This window comes from Heptranchias perlo, chromosome 5 (genome assembly GCF_035084215.1).
Source record: "Heptranchias perlo isolate sHepPer1 chromosome 5, sHepPer1.hap1, whole genome shotgun sequence".
Lineage (NCBI taxonomy): Eukaryota > Metazoa > Chordata > Chondrichthyes > Hexanchiformes > Hexanchidae > Heptranchias > Heptranchias perlo.
Genome location: NC_090329.1, coordinates 124,840,883 through 124,861,333, shown reverse-complemented (window position 1 = coordinate 124,861,333; position 20,451 = coordinate 124,840,883). Strand labels below are relative to the sequence as shown.

The 20,451-nt window shown below is 49.4% G+C and overlaps 1 protein-coding gene across 1 annotated transcript in view; it reads right to left on the bottom strand.

Moving 5' to 3' along the window:
- Nucleotides 1–20,451, bottom strand: part of LOC137322200 (uncharacterized) — a 94,051-nt gene that overhangs the window by 15,990 nt on the left and 57,610 nt on the right. The window lies entirely within an intron of this gene.

Here is a 20,451-nt window from a genome sequence, read left to right as displayed (position 1 = left end):
CCCCCAAAAGACTGTGGATGCTTGGAGTCAATTGAAACTTTTAAGACTGAGATTGATGGATTTTGTTGGTAAGGATAACAAGGGATATTGAAGAAGGGCAGGTCAATGGAGTTGAGGTACAGATCAGCCATGATCCAATTGAATGGCAGAACAGGCTTGAGGGGCTGAATGGCCTGCTCCTGTTCTTAGATGATGAATTCTAGTAAAGTTACCATGACAACAGCCATCTGATGTGAGTGTGTGAACATGGAGCTAAGAGACCCTTGTGCTGGTGTCATATCTCTGGTGCTTTATACTTAATCCATTAATTGCTGACATGGGCAGCACTGTGATATGGCAAAATGGCCAAGAGAAACAGAAGAGAATGAGCATTTCTGGGCATTTACAGGGATCGGCAGTTCTTAAAGTGTCCTGCGTTCCCCCTCTGTGATGCTGCAGCAATTGAGGAGCAATAAAGAAACTTGGAAAGTCAATCTCTGGAAGTGATGTCACGAGTTTACACACTTACGTTCACAGAAACCAAGATCTCCTTTCTCACCTGCTGCCAGGTTGGGGCCACAAGTGAGACTGCACTGATGCACTGTGTCATCTCCAACCGTGGTGCTCTGCAGTTCTCTTTATTGCTGGGAGGTCTCTCCTCCAAATAAGGTCTCCCTTTGCTGGAGGACCTCCTGAACCAGGCCCACCAGCACCTGATCGTTGAATGGGATCATTCTGCACCCACCTAAGATGCAACTTCAATGGCCGCTAGCAGCCCTTTAAGAGCTGTTGTAATTATTGTATTAATTATAATCTGGAGTAGGTAAATCTCACACAACAACTCGACCACATACTGCCAACCTAAAGAAAGAATGATCCGTACCCAGCCTTCATTTCTATCTCCGAAACAACTCATACACCACATTCTGTACTTTAGAGGAAACACTTCCACTCTCTCTGATCTATTTATATAAGAGGGCTGATTCCCTGATCGGCAGCTCCTGGAGTGAATGACGAGTGACGAGGAGCACAGGTTGGGAAATCACAGGCCTGAAGCATCGGATTTTCTGACATTTTATATGAACAGTAAATCAGGCCCTGATGGCCCTTTATCTCCCAAACACACTCCCTCCGATCTCCACTCCTCACAGGGAATAACCCTGTTATAATCACTACTGACCGAGCTGGCCGAGTCCTGAAGGACATAGCTGCCAGAATGGGCCTGCGTCAGGTGGTGAGCGAAACAACACGAGGGAAAAACTTACTTGACCTCGTCCTCACCAATCGACCTGTCGCAAATGCATCTGCAAATGACAGTATTGGTGGGAGTGACCACCGCACAGTCCTCGTGGAGATGAAGTCCCGTCTTCGCACAGAGGATACCATCCAACGTGTTGTGTGGCCCTATCACCGTGCTAAATGGGATAGATTCAGAACAGATCTAGCAGCTCAAAACTGGGCATCCATGAGGCGCTGTGGGCCATCAGCAGCAGCAGAATTGTATTCCAGCACAATCTGGAACCTCATGGCCCGGCATATTCCTCACTCTACCATTACCAACAAGCCAGGTGATCAACCAAGGTTCAATGAGGAATGTAGAAGAGCGTGCCAGGAGCAGCACCAGGCGTACCTAAAAATGAGGTGCCAACCTGGTGAAGCTACAACTCAGGGTGACATGCATGCTAAACAGCGGAAGCAACATGCTATAGACAGAGCTAAGCGATTCCACAACCAACGGATCAGATCAAAGCTGTGCAGTCCTGCCACATCCAGTCGTGAATGGTGGTGGACAATTAAATAACTAACGGGAGGAGGAGGATCTGTAAACATCCCCATCCTCAATGATGGCAGAGTCCAGCACGTACGTGAGTGCAAAAGACAAGGCTGAAGCGTTTGCAACCATCTTCAGACAGAAGTACCGAGTGGATGATCCATCTCGGCCTCCTCATGATATCCCCACCATCACAGAAGCCAGTCTTCAGCCAATTTGATTCATTCCACGTGATATCAAGAAACGGCTGAGTGCACTGGATACAGCAAAGGCTATGGGCCCCGACAACATCCCAGCTGTAGTGCTGAAGACTTGTGCTTCAGAACTAGCTGCACCTCTAACCAAGCTGTTCCATTACAGCTACAACACTGGCATCTACCCGACAATGTGGAAAATTGCCCAGGTATGTCCTGTCCACAAAAAGCAGAACAAATCCAATCCGGCCAATTACCGCCCCATCAGTCTACTCTCAATCATCAGCAAAGTGATGGAAGGTGTCGTCGACAGTGCTATCAAGTGGCACTTACTCACCAATAACCTGCTCACCGATGCTCAGTTTGGGTTCCGCCAGGACCACTCGGCTCCAGACTTCATTACAGCTTTGATCCAAACATGGACAAAAGAGCTGAATACCAGATTTGAGCTGAAAGTGAATGCCCTTGACATCAAGGCAGCATTTGACCGAGTGTGGCACCAAGGAGCCCTAGTAAAATTGAAGTCAATGGGAATCAGGGGGAAAACTCTCCAGTGGCTGGAGTCATACCTAGCACAAAGAAAGATGGTAGTGGTTGTTGGAGACCAATCATCTCAGCCCCAGGACACTGATGCAGGTGTTCCTCAGGGCAGTGTCCTAGGCCCAACCATCTTCAGCTGCTTCATCAATGACCTTCCCTCCATCATAAGGTCAGAAATGGGGATGTTCGCTAATGTTCACACAGTGTTCAGTTCCATTCGCAACCCCTCAGATAATGAAGCAGTCCAGGCCCGCATGCAGCAAGATCTGGACAACATCCAGGCTTGGGCTGATAAGTGGCAAGTAACTTTCGCGCCAGACAAGTGCCAGGCAATGACTATCTCAAACAAAAGAGTGTCTAACCACCTCCCCTTGACATTCAATGGCATTACCATCGCCGAATCCCCCACCATCAACATCCTGGGGGTCACCATTGACCAGAAACTGAACTGGACCAGCCATATAAATACTAAGGCTGCAAGACCAGGTCTGAGGCTGGGTATTCTGCAGCGAGTGACTCACCTCCTGACTCCCCAAAGCCTTTCCAACATCGACAAGGCACAAGTCAGGAGTGTGATGGAATACTCTCCACTTGCCTGGATGAGTGCAGCTCCAACAACACTCAAGAAGCTCAACACCATCCAGGACAAAGCAGATTGGAACCCCATCCACCACCCTAAACATTCACTCCCTTCACCACCGGCGCACTGTGGCTGCAGTGTGTACCATCCACAGGATGCACTGCAGCAACTCGCCAAGGCTTCTTCGACAGCACCTCCCAAACCCGCAAACTCTACCACCTAGAAGGACAAGGGCAGCAGGCGCATGGGAACAACACCACCTGCACGTTCCCCTCCAAGTCACACACCATCCCGACTTGGAAATACATCGCCGTTCCTTCATCGTCGCTGGGTCAAAATCCTGGAACTCCCTTCCTAACAGCACTGTGGGAGAACCTTCACCACACGGACTGCAGCGGCTAAAGAAGGCAGCTCACCACCACCTTCTCAAGGGCAATTAGGGATGGGCAATAAATGCTGGCCTCACCAGCGACGCCCACATCCCATGAACGAATGAAAAAAAATCCATTGTGCAAACTCCACTGACATTAAAATAACACCACAGCTCCGAACAAAAGGTGCACTGAGAGAGAGCAAGAACCTGTTCACATTTTGGGGATCATATTGTGCAGTGACCCTCATTGACAGTGTGAGTTGATGAATGTTGAGTAAGGAAATGACTAGGCCCAGCTCTGATGCTCTCTCTGAACAGTAAATCACACTGATGTTTATCGTCCAGACACATAGATGGAAAATATCCCCTTCACAGGGCACTGGAGAGTGGGCGGTAACACTGGAACCGTGTAATTCATGACTCTGATCAGAAGAGAGCAGATAAAGGGATATTTAAAATAATTACAGTAAAATAGAACATCTAACATCTCAATGAAATGATGTTAGATTTTGGGAACTGATCAAAGAAAGTGAAAGTGTTTCCAAAAAATACAGAATGTGGTGCGTGTGAGAATATCTGAAATACAGGAGCCGGCCCCATTATTGTTACAATAGAGGAGTCTAATACTAATGGGACAATCCAGCAGAGAAAAGCCCAACTACTTTAGTTACAAGGTATAGATTTCACATCCTGGGATCGTGTCCCGAGGAATTGTGGGTCCGCCATGTCCAGTGCTCCAGATGAACCTGAGTAATGTGAGTGTGGAGGTCCAGCCGTGTCCTCAGAAGAAGGAACTGAAGGATGTGAGACATAACAACCTCATTACATGATCAATGTTGGCCAACGTCCCCACCTGACTGGACCAGCCCGTTAATCACAGTCTTACCACAGGCTGAGTGATGTTGGCAAGACAGGAAATTTAAATAAATATCAGTCACAACAAACCATCAACTCGACTGACCTGATGTAAAGATTAGAAGGAGGAAAAGTCGATATGAGAACTGTTGGATCTTTTGGTTCAGGTGGACTACGGACCAAAGGTGATAAATAAAGATAGACCTGGAATTCCCGTTGTATTTTGCCGTTCAGCAATGATCCTTTTATCCCCCAAGGAGCAGAGACAGGAACAATTGTTTCTGCAGACAAAGAAAAACACTGTTATAGCATTCTACTAGCAGATCACCTGTGGCATTGCTGATGGTGAGTCAGGAGTTACAGGACGGGGCAGGGTGAAGACACTCACATGGTACCTTATCAAATGCATTTTAAAATCCATATCAACCACATTCACTGCATTTCCTTCATCCGTCTTCTCTGTTATTATTTCAAAGACGGTCGGTCAGGTTTGACCTGCCATTTAGAAACCTGTGCTGACTGGCCCTGATTAAATTAGGAATCTCCAAATATGGAGTCATTTCTTCCTGTATTATAGACTCCAGGTCCCAGAGCCAGCATTGAACGAGGACATTGAGTGAGATGAGTGAGACGATACTGTTGACATTGAGGATAGTGAGGAAGAGGGAGGGCTCCAAAACCAGCTCATAGCCAGAGTCATTGAGCAGCAGCTCATTGAAGTGTGTTTCAGCTGAACAAATCCTGCATTAACAGTCATGACCAACAATCCCAGTCCTTCCACCCTCCAATAAACTACATCTGCCCAAACACCAACATTGATCTTCATGTCACCTGACATTGCAGGGTCACCAGCTACTACAGGAACAAACTGCACACAAAGATTTCAAAAAGGTTTAGCATTTGACTGTCTGAGACAAATGTCTACAAACTAATTATCACCCAGGTGTGAGCCTATACTGCCTTTCTTAAGTGTCACCTGACCTATTCTACTACTCCTATGAGATGTGCTTCCAGTGGCTTCAACATGGCAGGTGGAAAGTTGCTGTGGACTCCCTGAGCCAAGAATTCCCACCGAGTCTCAAACAGGACATGGTGGTTCAGTGGTATCCTGTACATTGAGAGAGATGAGATGTATCGGCCTCCACAAGGTCCATGTTGTGGGCTCCACCAGAGGAGTCCATTCCTGGGAAGGATACGGTGGTGTAGTGGGGCTGTTAGTAGACTAGTGATCCAGAGCCTTGGGCTAATAATCGGGAGGACGTGACCTCATATCCCACTACTGGGGCTCGATTTTAGGAGCGTGTTTCCGGCGGGTTCCCAGCGGGGTGGCCCCGAAAATCCCGATCTCCGGTCACGTGACCGGATCGCGACGAAATCCCGGCCACTTCCGGGTACCGCGCTGACGTGCGGGGCTGCGCACGCAAGCCCCGCTGGTGGGAATCCCGCAGGCAATTAAAGCCAGCGGGGTTCCACTTGAGAGTACTTACCTTGCTCGTTGTGGTCAGTTAATGAGCTGAAGCAGCTGTCAAAAGAGGAAGTGTGGGATTTTAGGTTCAAGGCAGTGAGTTTCCCACACGGGGGAAAAAGTCTCCCTCCAACCAGGCGTGTTGCAGCCAGCAGCCTGTGGCAGGTGCCAAGGTGCGCTCCACGGGGGAGAGCCCTCACCCACGCAGGAGGCCACCCCGTCACATAGGGCAACCCCTGCCCTCCACCACCCCCCGCCAAGCCAGAGGACAGACCGACACGAAACCGCAGCCCCAGTCCGAGGAACCACACACCTACCCTGCACAACCCCTCAGACCAACACCTGCCAGTTGGGTGGTGTGTGGAGACCCTCGGAGGACGAAGAGCATGACCAGCACCAGCAGCCTCGCAGTCCACGCCGTCCGCCGCAGGGACGTGGATCCCCCCAACACGGTGTTGTTGCACGCCCACCTGCACAGCAGGAGGGAGGGCTACCGCAGAGAGAGACGCGTCGCAGAGGGCACTACCCTCGCCACAGGGTCCACAGACCGAGGCGCAGCTCCCCGGACCTCTCCGAGCAGCAGTGCACAGGGAGGCGCAGATTCGCTCGACATGTAGTCGTGGAGATCTGCAGCCTCTTTCATGCCGAGCTGCTCCTGGCTGGCCCCAGCACCAACTGCTTACCTATCGCTGGCAAAGTCACCACTGCCCTCCACACCTTCTCCTCCGCATCCTTCCAGGGTGCAGCCGGCTACACCGCCGATGTCTCTCAGTCGTCTGCGCGGACGAGCCCTGCAAATACACCTGCACCTACTCTGCAGCAACACGATGGGTGGCATCAGTGGTGGGTCCTCATAGTGATACCCAGGAGCGGGCATTATTGGACACAACGGACAGGATTCGCGGAGACATGGCAGTGGTGGTGTCAATATAATGTGTGCTGTTTGTTGCTCTGAAATTCAATATGGGTAACACACATGACAAACCCTCAGACACCCTTGTGCACCCCCTTCATGCTGACGAGACGTTTGCCTTACGCTGCCTACTGCACATATGTGATGCATGCCCTGTGGCTGCAGCACAGGTGGTGGCAGGTTGAGTGAGGCTGGCCGTGAGGGAGATGCACGAGAGGGTGAGTATGGGATGGAGCAATGAGATTGTATGAGGAGTGGGTTGCGTGTTAGTGGCAGGATGAGCACTGGCGAGGTGAGTAGGTGGAGGTAAGATGAGGATGGGGTGTGAGTGGGTATGAAGGGTGATGTGACAGAATAGTGTTGGCGGTGCCGAAGGAGATGTGGGGTGGGGGCAGTGTTGTGGCAGACGGAGTGTAGGGGAAAGACTTCGTGTTCTCACCGCGGCTGACCTACTGCGGTCATTGCAGCGCCTCCTGCACTGTATGCAGGTGGGCGATATGTTGGTGGCGCAGGTGACCCCCTCTGCCACCTCGAGCCAGGCCTTCTTGGTGGCAGAGGCAGGCCGCTTCCTCCCGCCCGCCGGGGGGAAGATCTGTGTCATCCCCCTCCTCCTCACCCCATCTGATGATACCTGGGGTGAGGCATCATTAAACTGGGAGCAGCCTTCCCCCTGGGCTGCTCCATGCTGCAATTTGTCCCATTGGTTGCAGCATCTGTCAGTGGAGGACTGCCCCTTTAACTAGAGAGCCTCCAGCTGACAGATCGTACTGCGCATGCGCAGCCCGACCGAGGCGCAGGCCAGCGCCGTGGACCCCGGAGGAGCAGGTAATTGATTCCTATTAGTGGGTTGCCTGCTACGATCGCGTGGGCAACCCACTAATTTCGCCGAGCGTGTTGACCACGCTCCCGGAGGACCACCCGCTGGGAACCCGCAGGCCTGCTAAATTCGGGCCCCTGAAGTTTGAGAATTTGAATTCATTGTTTAAATTTGGAAAATCAAAAAAACTGGTATCAGAAGAAGTGACCATGAAGTTATTGGATTGTCGTAAAAATCCAACTGGTTCGCAAATGTCCTTTCGGGAAAGAAATCTGCTGTCCTTACCCTGTCTCAGATATATGTGACTCCAGTCCCACACCAATGTGATTGACTCTTAACTGCCCTTTGAATTTGCGTAGAAAGCCACCCAGTTTAAGGAATCTGGGGATGGGCAAGAAATACCAGCCTTACCCATGATTTATTTTAAAATTCATTCATGGGATGTGGGCGACGCTGGCGAGGCCACCATTTATTGCCCATCCCTAATTGCCTTGAGAAGGTGGAGGTTAACCGTGTTCTTGAACCGCTGCAGTCCGTGTGGTGACGGTTCTCCCACAGTGCTATTAGGAAGGGAGTTCCAGGATTTTGACCCAGCGACAATGAAGGAACGGCAATATATTTCCAAGTCGGGCTGGTGTGTGACTTGGAGGGGAACGTGCAGATGGTGTTGTTCCCATGCACCTGCTGCTCTTGTCCTAGGTGGTAGAGGTCGCGGATTTGGGAGGTGCTGTCGAAGAAACCTTGGCGAGTTGCTGCAGTGCATCCTGTGGATGGTACACACTGCAGCCACTGTGTGTCGGTGGTGAAGGGAGTGAATGTTTAGAGTGGTGGATGGGGTGCCAATCAAGCGGGCTGCTTTATCCTGGATGGTGTCGAGCTTCTTGAATGTTGTTGGAGCTGCACTCATCCAGGCAAGTGGAGAGTATTCCATCACACTCCTGACTTGTGCCTTGTAGATGGTGGAAAGGCTTTGGGGAGTCAGGAGGTGAGTCACTCGCCACAGAATACCCAGCCTCTGATCTGCTCTTGTAGCCACTGTATTTATATGGCTGGTGTGGTTCAGTTTCTGGTCAATGGTGACCCCCAGGATGTTCATAGTGGGGGATTCGGCGATGGTAATGCCGTTGAATGTCAAGGGGAGGTGGTTGGACTCTCTCTTGATGGAGATGGACGTTGCCTGGCACTTGTCTGGCGCGAATGTTACTTGCCATTTGTCAGCACAAGCCTGGATGTTGTCCAGATCTTGCTGCATGCGGGCTCAGACTGCTTCATTACTTGAGGCATTTCGAATGGAACTGAACACTGTGCAATCATCAGCGAACATCCCCATTTCTGACCTTATGATGGAGGGAAGGTCATTGATGAAGCAGCTGAAGATGGTTGGGCCTAGGACACTGCCCTGAGGAACTCCTGCATCAATGTCCTGGGGCTGAGATGATTGGCCTCCAACAACCACTACCATCTTCCTTTGTCCGAAGTATGACTCCAGCCACTGGAGAGTTTTCCCCCTGATTCCTTTTGACTTAAATTTTACTCGGGCTCCTTGGTGGCGCACTCAATCAAATGCTGCCTTGATGTCAAATGCAGTCACTCTCACCTCACCTCTGGAATTCAGCTCTTTTGTCCATGTTTGGACCAAGGCTGTAATGAGGTCTGCTGCTGAGTGGTCCTGGCGGAACCCAAACTGAGCATCGGTGAGCAGGTTATTGGTGAGTAAGGGCCACTTGATAGCACTGTCGACGACACCTTCCATCACTTTGCTGATGATTGAGAGTAGACTGATGGGGCGGTAATTGGCCGGATTGGATTTGTCCTGCTTTTTGTGGACGGGACATACCTGGGCAATTTTCCACATTGTCGGGTAGATGCCAGTGTTGTAGCTGTACTGGAAAAGCTTGGCTAGAGACGCAGCTAGTTCTGGAGCACAAGTCTTCAGCACTACAGCTGGGATGTTGTCGGGACCCATAGCCTTTGCTGTATCCAGTGCACTCAGCCGTTTCTTGATATCACGTGGAGTGAATCGATTTGGCTGAAGACTGGCTTCTGTGATGGTGGGGATATCGGGAGGAGGCCGAGATGGATCATCCACTCGGTACTTCTGTCTGAAGATGGTTGCAAACGCTTCAGCCTTGTCTTTTGCACTAACGTGCTGGACTCCGCCATTATTGCGGATGGGGATGTTTGCAGAGTCACCTCCTCCCATTAGCTGTTTAATTGTCCACCACCATTCACGACTGGATGTGGCAGGACTGCAGAGCTTTGATCTGATCCGTTGGTTGTGGAATCGCTTAGCTCTGTCTATAGCATGTTGCTTCCACTGTTTAGCATGCATGTAATCCTGAGTTGTAGCTTCACCAGGTTGGCACCTCATTTTTAGGTATGCCTGGTGCTGCTCCTGAAGGGTTCTCAAAATTCCCACATTTATCATATCATCAACGAGGATATGTCTTTTGGACTTTCATGGCAGAGGACCCAACTGCTGGGTTAAATGTGGATCCCTGCAGACAGGAGGTTAGGCCCATGAGGGCCTGGGACTGGACATGCCCGGGCTTGTTGGGTGCAGTGTGGATTGTTGCCTGAAACCAGACAACGAGAGGAGACAGACTACGCATTCTTCCCTTTAAAACAATCAACCCAGAGAAAGACTTCAGCTTACACGAAACTAAAGCCCATCAAAACCTTGCATAAATTATCGCTACTAACTACTAAAGCAGGAAGGTAGCAATCAATGCAATTATGCAAACCCATCAATACTTCACATACAATGGCTTTCAGTTCAAGACTAGTTACGGGGACAGGAAGCCAACAATCACCTGAAGAAGCCCACCATAATCAGACAAAGAACTAACATTGTTTTGGATTCAGATAAGAAATTTGAAAAACAGTATAACTGGGCCACCAGTTACGAAGCACAGGGGGTTTTTTGTTTTGGACCAGGTTCTAAGCAGTTCAGTTTTGGAGCAGCAGTTTTGGAGCAGGTTTTAAGTTGGTTTTGGAACAGGTTTTAAACAGTAGTTTTGGAGCAGCAACAAGGCGCAATCGCAGCCCTCCACGAAGATCGCCCACCCACAACTGCGCCTTACCGCACCAACAGACCCTATCCAACTGAAGAACCTTCGCAGATTCCACAGACCAGGACCACGTGGGGACGGCAGGGCCCAGAGGACACAAACAGCATACCCCAAAAACTGCAACCGGCTTACCTGGCTGGATTACGAACTGTCAAGGAACCGTGGTTGGTGAGCATGATCCCTGACCTCTCCTAGTTCAATTTAGTTAGGTTTTGGGGGTGGGACAAGGGTAAGGGGATTAGCAGGGTGATTTTCCCTCGTTATGCCGTGTGTTCCCCAATCTTAACTAAGTGTACTTTGTATGTCTGTATAATCTTAGTGTTTTCCTAATGTTATAAGTTCATTTGTGACTTCAATAAACCCAGTTTTTTTTTTCTTGCACCAAAACCGGTCGTCTGCTGCACTTTGTCACAACCCCCAAATAAGTCCAAGGTCTAGAACCCAGGGAGTGGGAGCGATTCGGACCGCTCAGAAGTCAGAGGTGAAGCTGACACACACCACCACCCCCGACACTCCTGGCATGCTCTTCTACACTCCTCATTGAACCAGGGTTGATCCCCTGGCTTGTTGGTAATGGTAGAGTGAGGAATATGCCGGGCCATGAGGTTACAGATTGTGCTGGAATACAATTCTGCTGCTGCTGATGGCCCACAGTGCCTCATGGATGCCCAGTTTTGAGCTGCTAGTTCTGTTCTGAATCTATCCCATTTAGCACATGGTAGTGTCACACAACACGTTGGATGGTGTCCTCAGTGCGAAGACGGGACTTCGTCTCCACGAGGACTGTGAGGTGGTCACTCCTACCAATACTGTCATGGACAGATGCCTTTGCGATAGGTAGGTTGGCGAGGACGAGGTCATGTAAGTTTTTCCCTCACCACCTGCCTCAGGCCCAATCTGGCAGCTGTGTCCTTCAGGACTCGGTCAGTAGTGATGCTACCGAGCCACTCTTTGTGATGGACATTGAAGTCCTCCACCCAGAGTAGATTCTGTGCCCTTGCTACCCTCAGTGCTTCTTCCAAGTGGTGTTCAACATGGAGGAGGACTGATTCATCAGCTGAGGGAGGGCGGTATGGTGGTAATCATGCAGGAGGTTTCCTTGCCCATGTTTGACCTGATGCCATGAGATTTCATGGGGTCCAGAGTCAATGTTGAGGACACCCAGGGCCACTCCCTCCTGACTGTATATCACTGTACCGCCACCTCTGGTGGGTCTGTCCTGCCGGTGGGACATGACATACCCAGGGATGGTGATGGAAGAATCTGGAACATTGGCTGAAAGGTATAATTCTGTGAGTATGGCTCTGTCAGGCTGTTGCTTGACTCGTCTGTGGGACTGCTCTTCCAATTTTGGCACAAGTCCCCAGATGTTAGTGAGGAGCACTTTGCAGGGACGACTGGGCTTGGTTTGCCTTTGTCGTGTCGGTGCCTAGTGGTCCGATGCCGGGTGGTCTGTCCGCCTATATTCTTATTATGACTTTTTTTTAAGCGAGATTTTACAACTGAGTGGCTTGCTCGGCCATTTCAGAGGGCAATTAAGAATCAACCACATTGCTGTGGGTCTGGAGTCACATATAATCCAGACTGGGTAAGGACGGCAGGTTTCCTTCCCTAAAGGACATTAGTGAACCAGATGGGTTTTTACGACAATCCGGTAGTTTTATGGCCACCATTACTGATACTTGTATTTTAATTCCAGATTTTATTTAATTAATTGAATTTAAATTCCCCAGTTGCCGTGGCAGGATTCGAATTCATGACTCCGGATAATTAGTCCAGGCCTCTGAATTACTGGTCCAGTAACATAACCACTATGCGACCTACCCATCAAATGATGCCCAAGAACTAATAATAAAAAAGGGGCCAGCACTCCCAAACACAACAATTTCTTTTATACATAGAAATACATAGAATGTACAGCACAAGGACAGGCTCGTCGGCCCAACAGGTCCATGCAGGTGTTTATGATCCACACGAGACTCCTCCCTCCCCACTTCATCTAATCCTATCAGCAAATCCTTCTATTTCCTCCTCCCTCATGTGTTTATCTAGCTTCCCCTTAAATGCATCTATGCTCGTCACCTCAACTACTCCTTGTGGTAGCGAGTTCCACATTCTAACCACTCTCTGAGTAAAGAGGTTTCTCCTGAATTCCCTATTGGATTTATTAGTGACCATCTTATATTAATGACCCCTAGTTCTGGTCTCCCCCGCAAGAGGAAACATCTTCTCTACATCCACCCCATCAAACCCTTTCATCATCACAAAGACCTCTATCAGGCCACTCCTCAGTCTTCTCTTTTCTGGAGAAAAGAGCCCCAGCCTGCTCAATTATTCAGGATACATATAACCTCTCAGTTCTGGTATCATCCGAGTAAATCTTTTCTGCACCTTCTCCAGTGCGTTTCTCGCCCTTTTATAATATGGAGACCGGAACTGTTCCCACTTCTTCAAGTGTGGGCAAACCACGGTTCTTCACAAGTTTAATATAACTTCTCTGCTTTTCAGTTCTATCACTCTGGAAATGAACCCCAGTGTTTGGTTTGCATTTTTTGTAACCGTATTCAGCTGCGTCGACAATTTTAGTGACTTGCGTATCTGTACCCCCAGATTCCTCTGCTCCTCTACCCCATTTACAATCTTATTCTCCAAGCAGTATGTGGCCCCCTTTTTCTTCCCACCAAAATGTAATACTTCACACTTGCCTATATTGAAATTCATTTGCTAATTACATGCCCATTCTGCAAGTTTATTAATGTCTTCCTGTATTTTTTCGCACTCCTCTTTGATATTAACCATGCCCCCCAATTTGATGTCGTCCCCAAATTTTGAAATTGTACATCCACTTCTCCAATCCAAATCATTTATGAAAATGGTGAACAACAGTGGTCCCAGCACCGATCCTTGTGGAACACCACTTCCCACCTTTTGAAAAGAATTATACCGTGGGTGGCCCCCCACAATTGGGGCCTGATTGAAGCCATGACTGGGGTTGAGCACAAGGGCTTGGCATCTCACCCCTCCATGTGGGGCGGCTGCCCAGATTCTGGTCACACAGGGCTAGATGGGCACCAATGAAGCACCTCAATTGGTACATCCGCCCAATGGTCCCACACAAATGAGGAACCCTCCCATTGACCCCTCCAAGCTCTAGCAGGGGTGAGAGTTGGAGGGCTCCAGGGTGCAGAATCCCAGCTCAACCACCTGGAATGCCAAACATGGAATTCTGGGGCCAATGCATCTCTCTATACAGGAGTTTCAAATAAACAGGTCAAACAACGAAGCCTTGCTTTATATTCTGTGCTGTTACATTGAAGGAACATCGTAAGTACCTGCAGCATTCGATAAATTTGAATATTTCAAAAGTTTTTCCAGGCCTGTATTTAATGCAGTCTTCATATCCGTCCCACTAACATCTGTTTCAACCCATTGGAGGGTTGGAAATTCCATCTCTTCATAATTCTAAGGTAACAAGAGGAAAGATATCACCACATGGCACAACTGTACAGTTACTGAAACACATCTATGTTGAGAGGACTATCCCAGGGGCCCAGGTGTGGCAGCAGTATTCATGTTCTGGATGTACTGGGCTTTAAGGAGAGTTAAGAGCTTTTGATGGGACTCCTGGCATCAACACTTCCTGATTCACTTTCCTTTCTCTCTCACTCTTTCACCCCTGGTGCTGTCCTGCACTATGGACCTTGGTCCTTCACTTTGGGTTTTCAATAAACATCGAGAACATTATTAAAAGCTTTCCACACTGAATGGGTGCTCATGACCACAGCCAGGATTTTAGCCCGGAGCCGGGAAGGGGGCGGGGGGGTCAAATTGCCGACAGGAAATCCGGAAGGACAGGTTTTCCCGGGGGTCCATACGATTTTGACACAAGGACGTTCGCCTTTAATTTTTTTTTTGTCGGTTTGCCGTCTGACAGGCCGGACTGATTGACAGGCCAGTCTCAGTCGGACAGGAGCAGAGCAAAGAAGAGGACCACGTCAGGTAATTGTTCGGGTAAGTGATAGATTGTATGGATGCGGGGTGGGGGTTTATGGGGGGCATGTGGGGCCATGGGAGCATGGGTAGGCATGGAGGCATGGGTGGGCACGGGGGAATGGGTGGGCACGGGCGTATCAGTAGACATAGGGGCATCGGTAGGCCTGGGGCATCAGGGGCCGGGGGACATCAGGGATGTGGGTGCATAGGTGGGCATGGGGGTATGGGTGGGCATGGAGGAATGGTGGGCATGGTGGAATGGGCACGCATTGGGGCATCGGTGGGCATGGGGCATAAGAGGGTGTGGGGGCATCCGGAGCATGGGGGTATTGGCAGGCATTAGGGTCAGCCGAGGCTGGAGTCAGTCAGCAGGGGGGCGTCAGTCATCAGAGGTCAGTCATCAGAGGGGCGTTCAGTCATTGGTGGGGAGATCAGTCATCAGGTGGGGGGGTCAGTCATCGGGGAGGGATCAGTCATCCGAGGGGTTCATTCACGAGGAGTCAGTCATCGGGGGGGCGGAACAAAGGGTCATGGGAGGTCAGTCATTTGGGGTCATTGGGGGTCGATTGGGTGTCAGTCACTGAGGGGGTCAGTCACCGAGGGCGGGGGTCAGGATCAGGGGTAATTACGGGGGTCACGATCGTTGTGGGGGGTGCTCGAGATTATTGGGGGAGGTCGCAATTTTTGGATGGGTCACTGCAACTAGTTTTGTTGTGCCTGGGGGAAGCAATCCTGCTCCTCTGGGCCCACAAGCTGTGCTGTAAAGGCACTTACCTGCAGTTTCGGGCCTTCTTGCCTCCTCTCGTGCGGCGTGAAGGAGAAGGCCTGGGATTCCCAGCCCACAGGGGCTGAAATCGCGAAACATTTTAAAATGGAGGCCCGCAGCCTCCTTGAAAGATTTTCGTGACCTACCCGCCTCCTGAGAATGGGTTGGTTGCCTGGCCCTCGTCCCACCCCGGTGAAAACTGTAAATAGGCAGGTGGGAGGTGGGTTTGGGGCGGGTTGGCGGCAGGTGTGAAATTGTTCCAATTTTCAATGCCCACAATCTACCTGTTTTTCCCATTTAAAATCCTGCCCCATGGCCGGGATTTTAGCCTGGAGCCGGGAAAGGGGCGGGGGGATCAAATCGCGGAGGGGAAATCCGGAAGGATGGGTTTCTCGGACGTCCTTACGATTTTGACATAAGGACGGAAGATTTTTATTGCTTTTAGTCAGTTTGCCTTCTGCCAGGCCGGACTGATTGACAGGCTGGTCTCAGTCGGACAGGTGCAGAGCAATGAAGAGGATGTTTCCAGGTAAGTCTTCAGCTAAGTCTTAGATTGTATTGGTGGTGAGGGTAGGGGGAATGGGGGGCATGGGTGGGCATGAGGGTATGGGGGCATCGGTTGGCAAGGGGGCATTGGTAGCAAGGGGCATCAGGGAGCATGGGCGTCACCAGGGAGGGGGGGAGTGATTGGGTATGAGTCACCTGGGAGTCAGTCACTGGGGGGGGGGGGGGTGTCGGGATTGGGGATCATCGCGGGGGTCCCAATCGTTGGGGGGGATCGTGATCGTTGGGGGGGCATCGACAATCGTAGCTGGGGGTCGCTGCGGGTGGGCTTGTTGGTCCTCGGGGAAGCACTCCTGCTCCTCTGGGCCCACAAGCAGTGCTTACCTGCAGTTTCAGGCCTTCTCGCCTCCTCTCATGCGGCGTGAAGGAGAAGGTCCAGGAATCCCGGCATCCAGAGGTTGAAAACTTTTCAAAGTGGAGGCCCACAGCCTCCTGGAAACAGTTTTTCCCATTTAAAATCCTGCCCCATGTCTCCAGGTGCAGAGTTTCCCCCTGAGTCTTTTACCACATTATCTTTTATCAGACATATTTCAATATCTGAGCATCAACCACTGGGGAACAGTAGAATCATAGAATCATAGAAGTTACAACATGGAAACAGGCCCTTCGGCCCAACATGTCCATGTCGCCCAGTTTATACCACTAAGCTAGTCCCAATTGCCTGCACTTGGCCCATATCCCTCCATACCCATCTTACCCATGTAACTGTCCAAATGCTTTTTAAAAGACAAAATTGTACCCGCCTCTACTACTAACTCTGGCAGCTCGTTCCAGACACTCACCACCCTTTGAGTGAAAAAATTGCCCCTCTGGACCCTTTTGTATCTCTCCCCTCTCACCTTAAATCTGTGTCCCCTCGTTATAGACTCTCCTAACTTTGGGAAAAGATTTTGACTATCTACCTTATCTATGCCCCTCATTATTTTATAGACTTCTATAAGATCACCCCTAAACCTCCTACTCTCCAGGGAAAAATGTCCCAGTCTATCTAACCTCTCCCTATAAGTCAAACCATCAAGTCCCGGTAGCATCCTAGTAAATCTTTTCTGCACTCTTTCTAGTTTAATAATATCCTTTCTATAATAGGGTGACCAGAACTGTACACAGTATTCCAAGTGTGGCCTTAGTAATGTCTGGTACAACTTCAACAAGACATCCCAACTCCTGTATTCAATGTTCTGACCAATGAAACCAAGCATGCTGAATGCCTTCTTCACCACCCTATCCACCTGTGACTCCACTTTCAAGGAGCTATGAACCTGTACTTCTTGATCTGTGTGTTCTATAACTCTCCCCAACGCCCAACCATTAACGGAGTAGGTCCTGGCCCGATTCGATCTCCCAAAATGCATCACCTCTCATTTATCTAAATTAAACTCCATCTGCCATTCATCGGCCCACTGGCCCAATTTATCAAGATCCCGTTGCAATCCTAGATAACCTTCTTCACTGTCCACAATGCCACCAATCTTGGTGTCATCTGCAAACTTACTAACCATGCCTCCTAAATTCTCATCCAAATCATTAATATAAATAACAAATAACAGCGGACCCAGCACCGATCCCTGAGGCACACCGCTGGTCACAGGCCTCCAATTTGAAAAACAACCCCCTACACCCACCCTCTGTCTTCTGTCGTCAAGCCAATGTTGCATCCAATTGGCTACCTCACCTTGGATCCCGTGAGATTTAACCTTATGTAACAACCTACCATGTGGTACCTTGTCAAAGGCTTTGCTGAAGTCCATGTAGACCACGTCTACTGCACAGCCCTCATCTATCTTCTTGGTTAACCCTTCAAAAAACTCAATCAAATTCGTGAGACATGATTTTCCTCTCACAAAACCATGCTGACTGTTCCTAATCAGTCCCTGCCTCTCCAAATGCCTGTAGATCCTGTCCCTCAGAATACCCTCTAACAACTTACCCACTACAGATGTCAGGCTCACCGGTCTGTAGTTCCCAGGCTTTTCCCTGCCGCCCTTCTTCAACAAAGGCACAACTTTTGCTACCCTCCAATCTACACGCACCTCACCTGTAGCTGTCGATGATTCAAATATCTCTGCTAGGGGACCCGCAATTTCCTCCCTAACCTCCCATAACGTCCTGGGATACATTTCATCAGGTCCCGGAGATTTATCTACCTTAACAGTGTTGAAACTTTGACTTGCCTGAGACGAGTGAGCTCAGTTGTAAAGTGGACAGCAAACGATCCTTTCATCTCAAGGGAATGGGTTTGAACCCAGCTCAGGCTGACAGGATGAAGGTCTCCTCTCTCTGTCAGCTGTAAGGATCCAATGTGAAAGGAGTTTGTGGAGTTTAGACCCAGTTCCTAGAGGGGGTGGATCCAGAAGATAGAATGGCTCGAACTGTCCACTCATTGATAATCTGACTCAGAGTGGGGAAAGGATCAAGTGTTGTGGGAAATGGAAGTGTCCAACTGGTGGAGGAGTGGTTGCTCTTGTGAACTTTGGCCTGAGGTTCCAGTTGGGACTTTACTCTGCAGCTGTCTGTGTTACAGCCGGTCCAGGAGTACTTGATGCTGACTGGGACCATCTGAATTGTGGAGAACATTCCAGTCCCCACACTGACATCTCTTCCCCTGACACTTCCACCTCTGTAAATTTGGTGATCAGTGTCTATCTGGAGAAATTGTGTAAACTGCTATTTATGCTGTTTCTCTGGGGTTTCTGTCAAGTTGTCAATGGGAAATTGAGGGGCAAATATGTAAGGAGATTGCAGACAGCTGCAAGAAAAACAGGGTGGGAATAAGAACATAAGAACATAAGAAATTGGAGCAGGAGTAGGCCAATCGGCCCCTTGAGCCTGCTCCGCCATTCAATAAGATCATGGCTGATCTGATCCCAACCACAAATCTAAAGAACACAAGAAGTCGGAGCAGGACCCGGCCACATAGCCCCTGGGCCCTCTCCGCCACCCACAGGGCATTGACCGATCCGAACTCAGCTTCATGTCCAATTTCCTGCCCGCTCCCCATAACCCCTAATTCCCTTTACTTCTAGGAAACTGTCTATTTCTGTTTTAAATTTATCTAATGATGTAGCTTCCACAGCTTCCTGGGGCAGCAAATTCCACAGACCTACCACCCTCTGAGTGAAGAAGTTTCTCCTCATCTCAGTTTTGAAAGAGCAGCCCCTTATTCTAAGATTATGCCCCCTAGTTCTAGTTTCACCCATCTTTGGGAACATCCTTACTGCATCCACCCGATCAAGACCCTTCACAATCTTATATGTTTCAATAAGATCGCCTCTCATTCTTCTGAACTCCAATGAGTAGAGTCCCAATCTACTCAACCTCTCCTCATATGTCCGCCCCCTCATCCCCGGGATTAACCGCGTGAACCTTCTTTGTACTGCCTCGAGAGCAAGTATGTCTTTTCTTAAGTATGGAGACCAAAACTGTATGCAGTATTCCAGGTGCGGTCTCACCAATACCTTATATAACTGCAGCAATACCTCCTTGTTTTTATATTCTATCCCCCTAGCAATAAAAGCCAACATTCCGTTGGCTTTCTTGATCACCTGCTGCACCTGCATACCAACTTTTTGATTTTCTTGCACTAGGACCCCCAGATCCCTTTGTACTGCAGTACTTTCCAGTCTCTCGCCATTAAGAAAATAACTTGCTCTCTGATTTTTCCTGCCAAAGTGCATAACCTCACATTTTCCAATATTATATTGCATCTGCCAAATCTCCGCCCACTCACCCAGCCTGTCTATATCCCCTTGCAGGTTTTTTATGTCCTCCTCACTCTCTACTTTCCCTCCCATCTTTGTATCATCTGCAAATTTTGATATGTTGCACTCGGTCCCCTCCTCCAAATCGTTAATATAGATTGTAAAGAGTTGGGGACCCAGCACCGACCCCTGTGGAACACCACTGGTTACTGGTTGCCAGTCCGAAAATGAACCATTTATCCCAACTCTCTGCTTCCTGTTTGATAACCAATCCTCCACCCAGATAGTAGGGGACTTTAACTTTCCCAACATTGACTGGGACAGCCATAGCATTAGGGGCTTGGATGGAGAGAAATTTGTTGAGTGTATTCAGGAGGAATTTCTCATTCAGTATGTGGATGGCCCGACTGGAGAGGGGGCAAAACTTGACCTCCTCTTGGGAAATAAGGAAGGGCAGGTGACAGAAGTGATAATAAGGGATCACTTTGGGACCAGTGATCATAATTCCATTAGTTTTAAGATAGCTATGGAGAATGATAGGTCTGGCCCAAAAGTTAAAATTCTAAATTGGGGAAAGGCCAATTTTGATGGTATTAGACAGGAACTTTCAGAAGTTGATTGGGAGAGTCTGTTGGCAGGCAAAGGGAAGTCTGGTAAGTGGGAGGCTTTCAAAAGTGTGTTAACCAGGGTTCAGGGTAAGCACATTCCTTATAAAGTGAAGGGCAAGGCTGGTAGAAGTAGGGAACCTTGGATGACTCGGGAGATTGAGGCCCTAGTCAGAAAGAAGAAGGAGGCATATGACATGCATAGACAGCTGGGATCAAGTGGATCCCTTGAAGAGTATAGAGATTGCCGGAGTAGAGTTAAGAGAG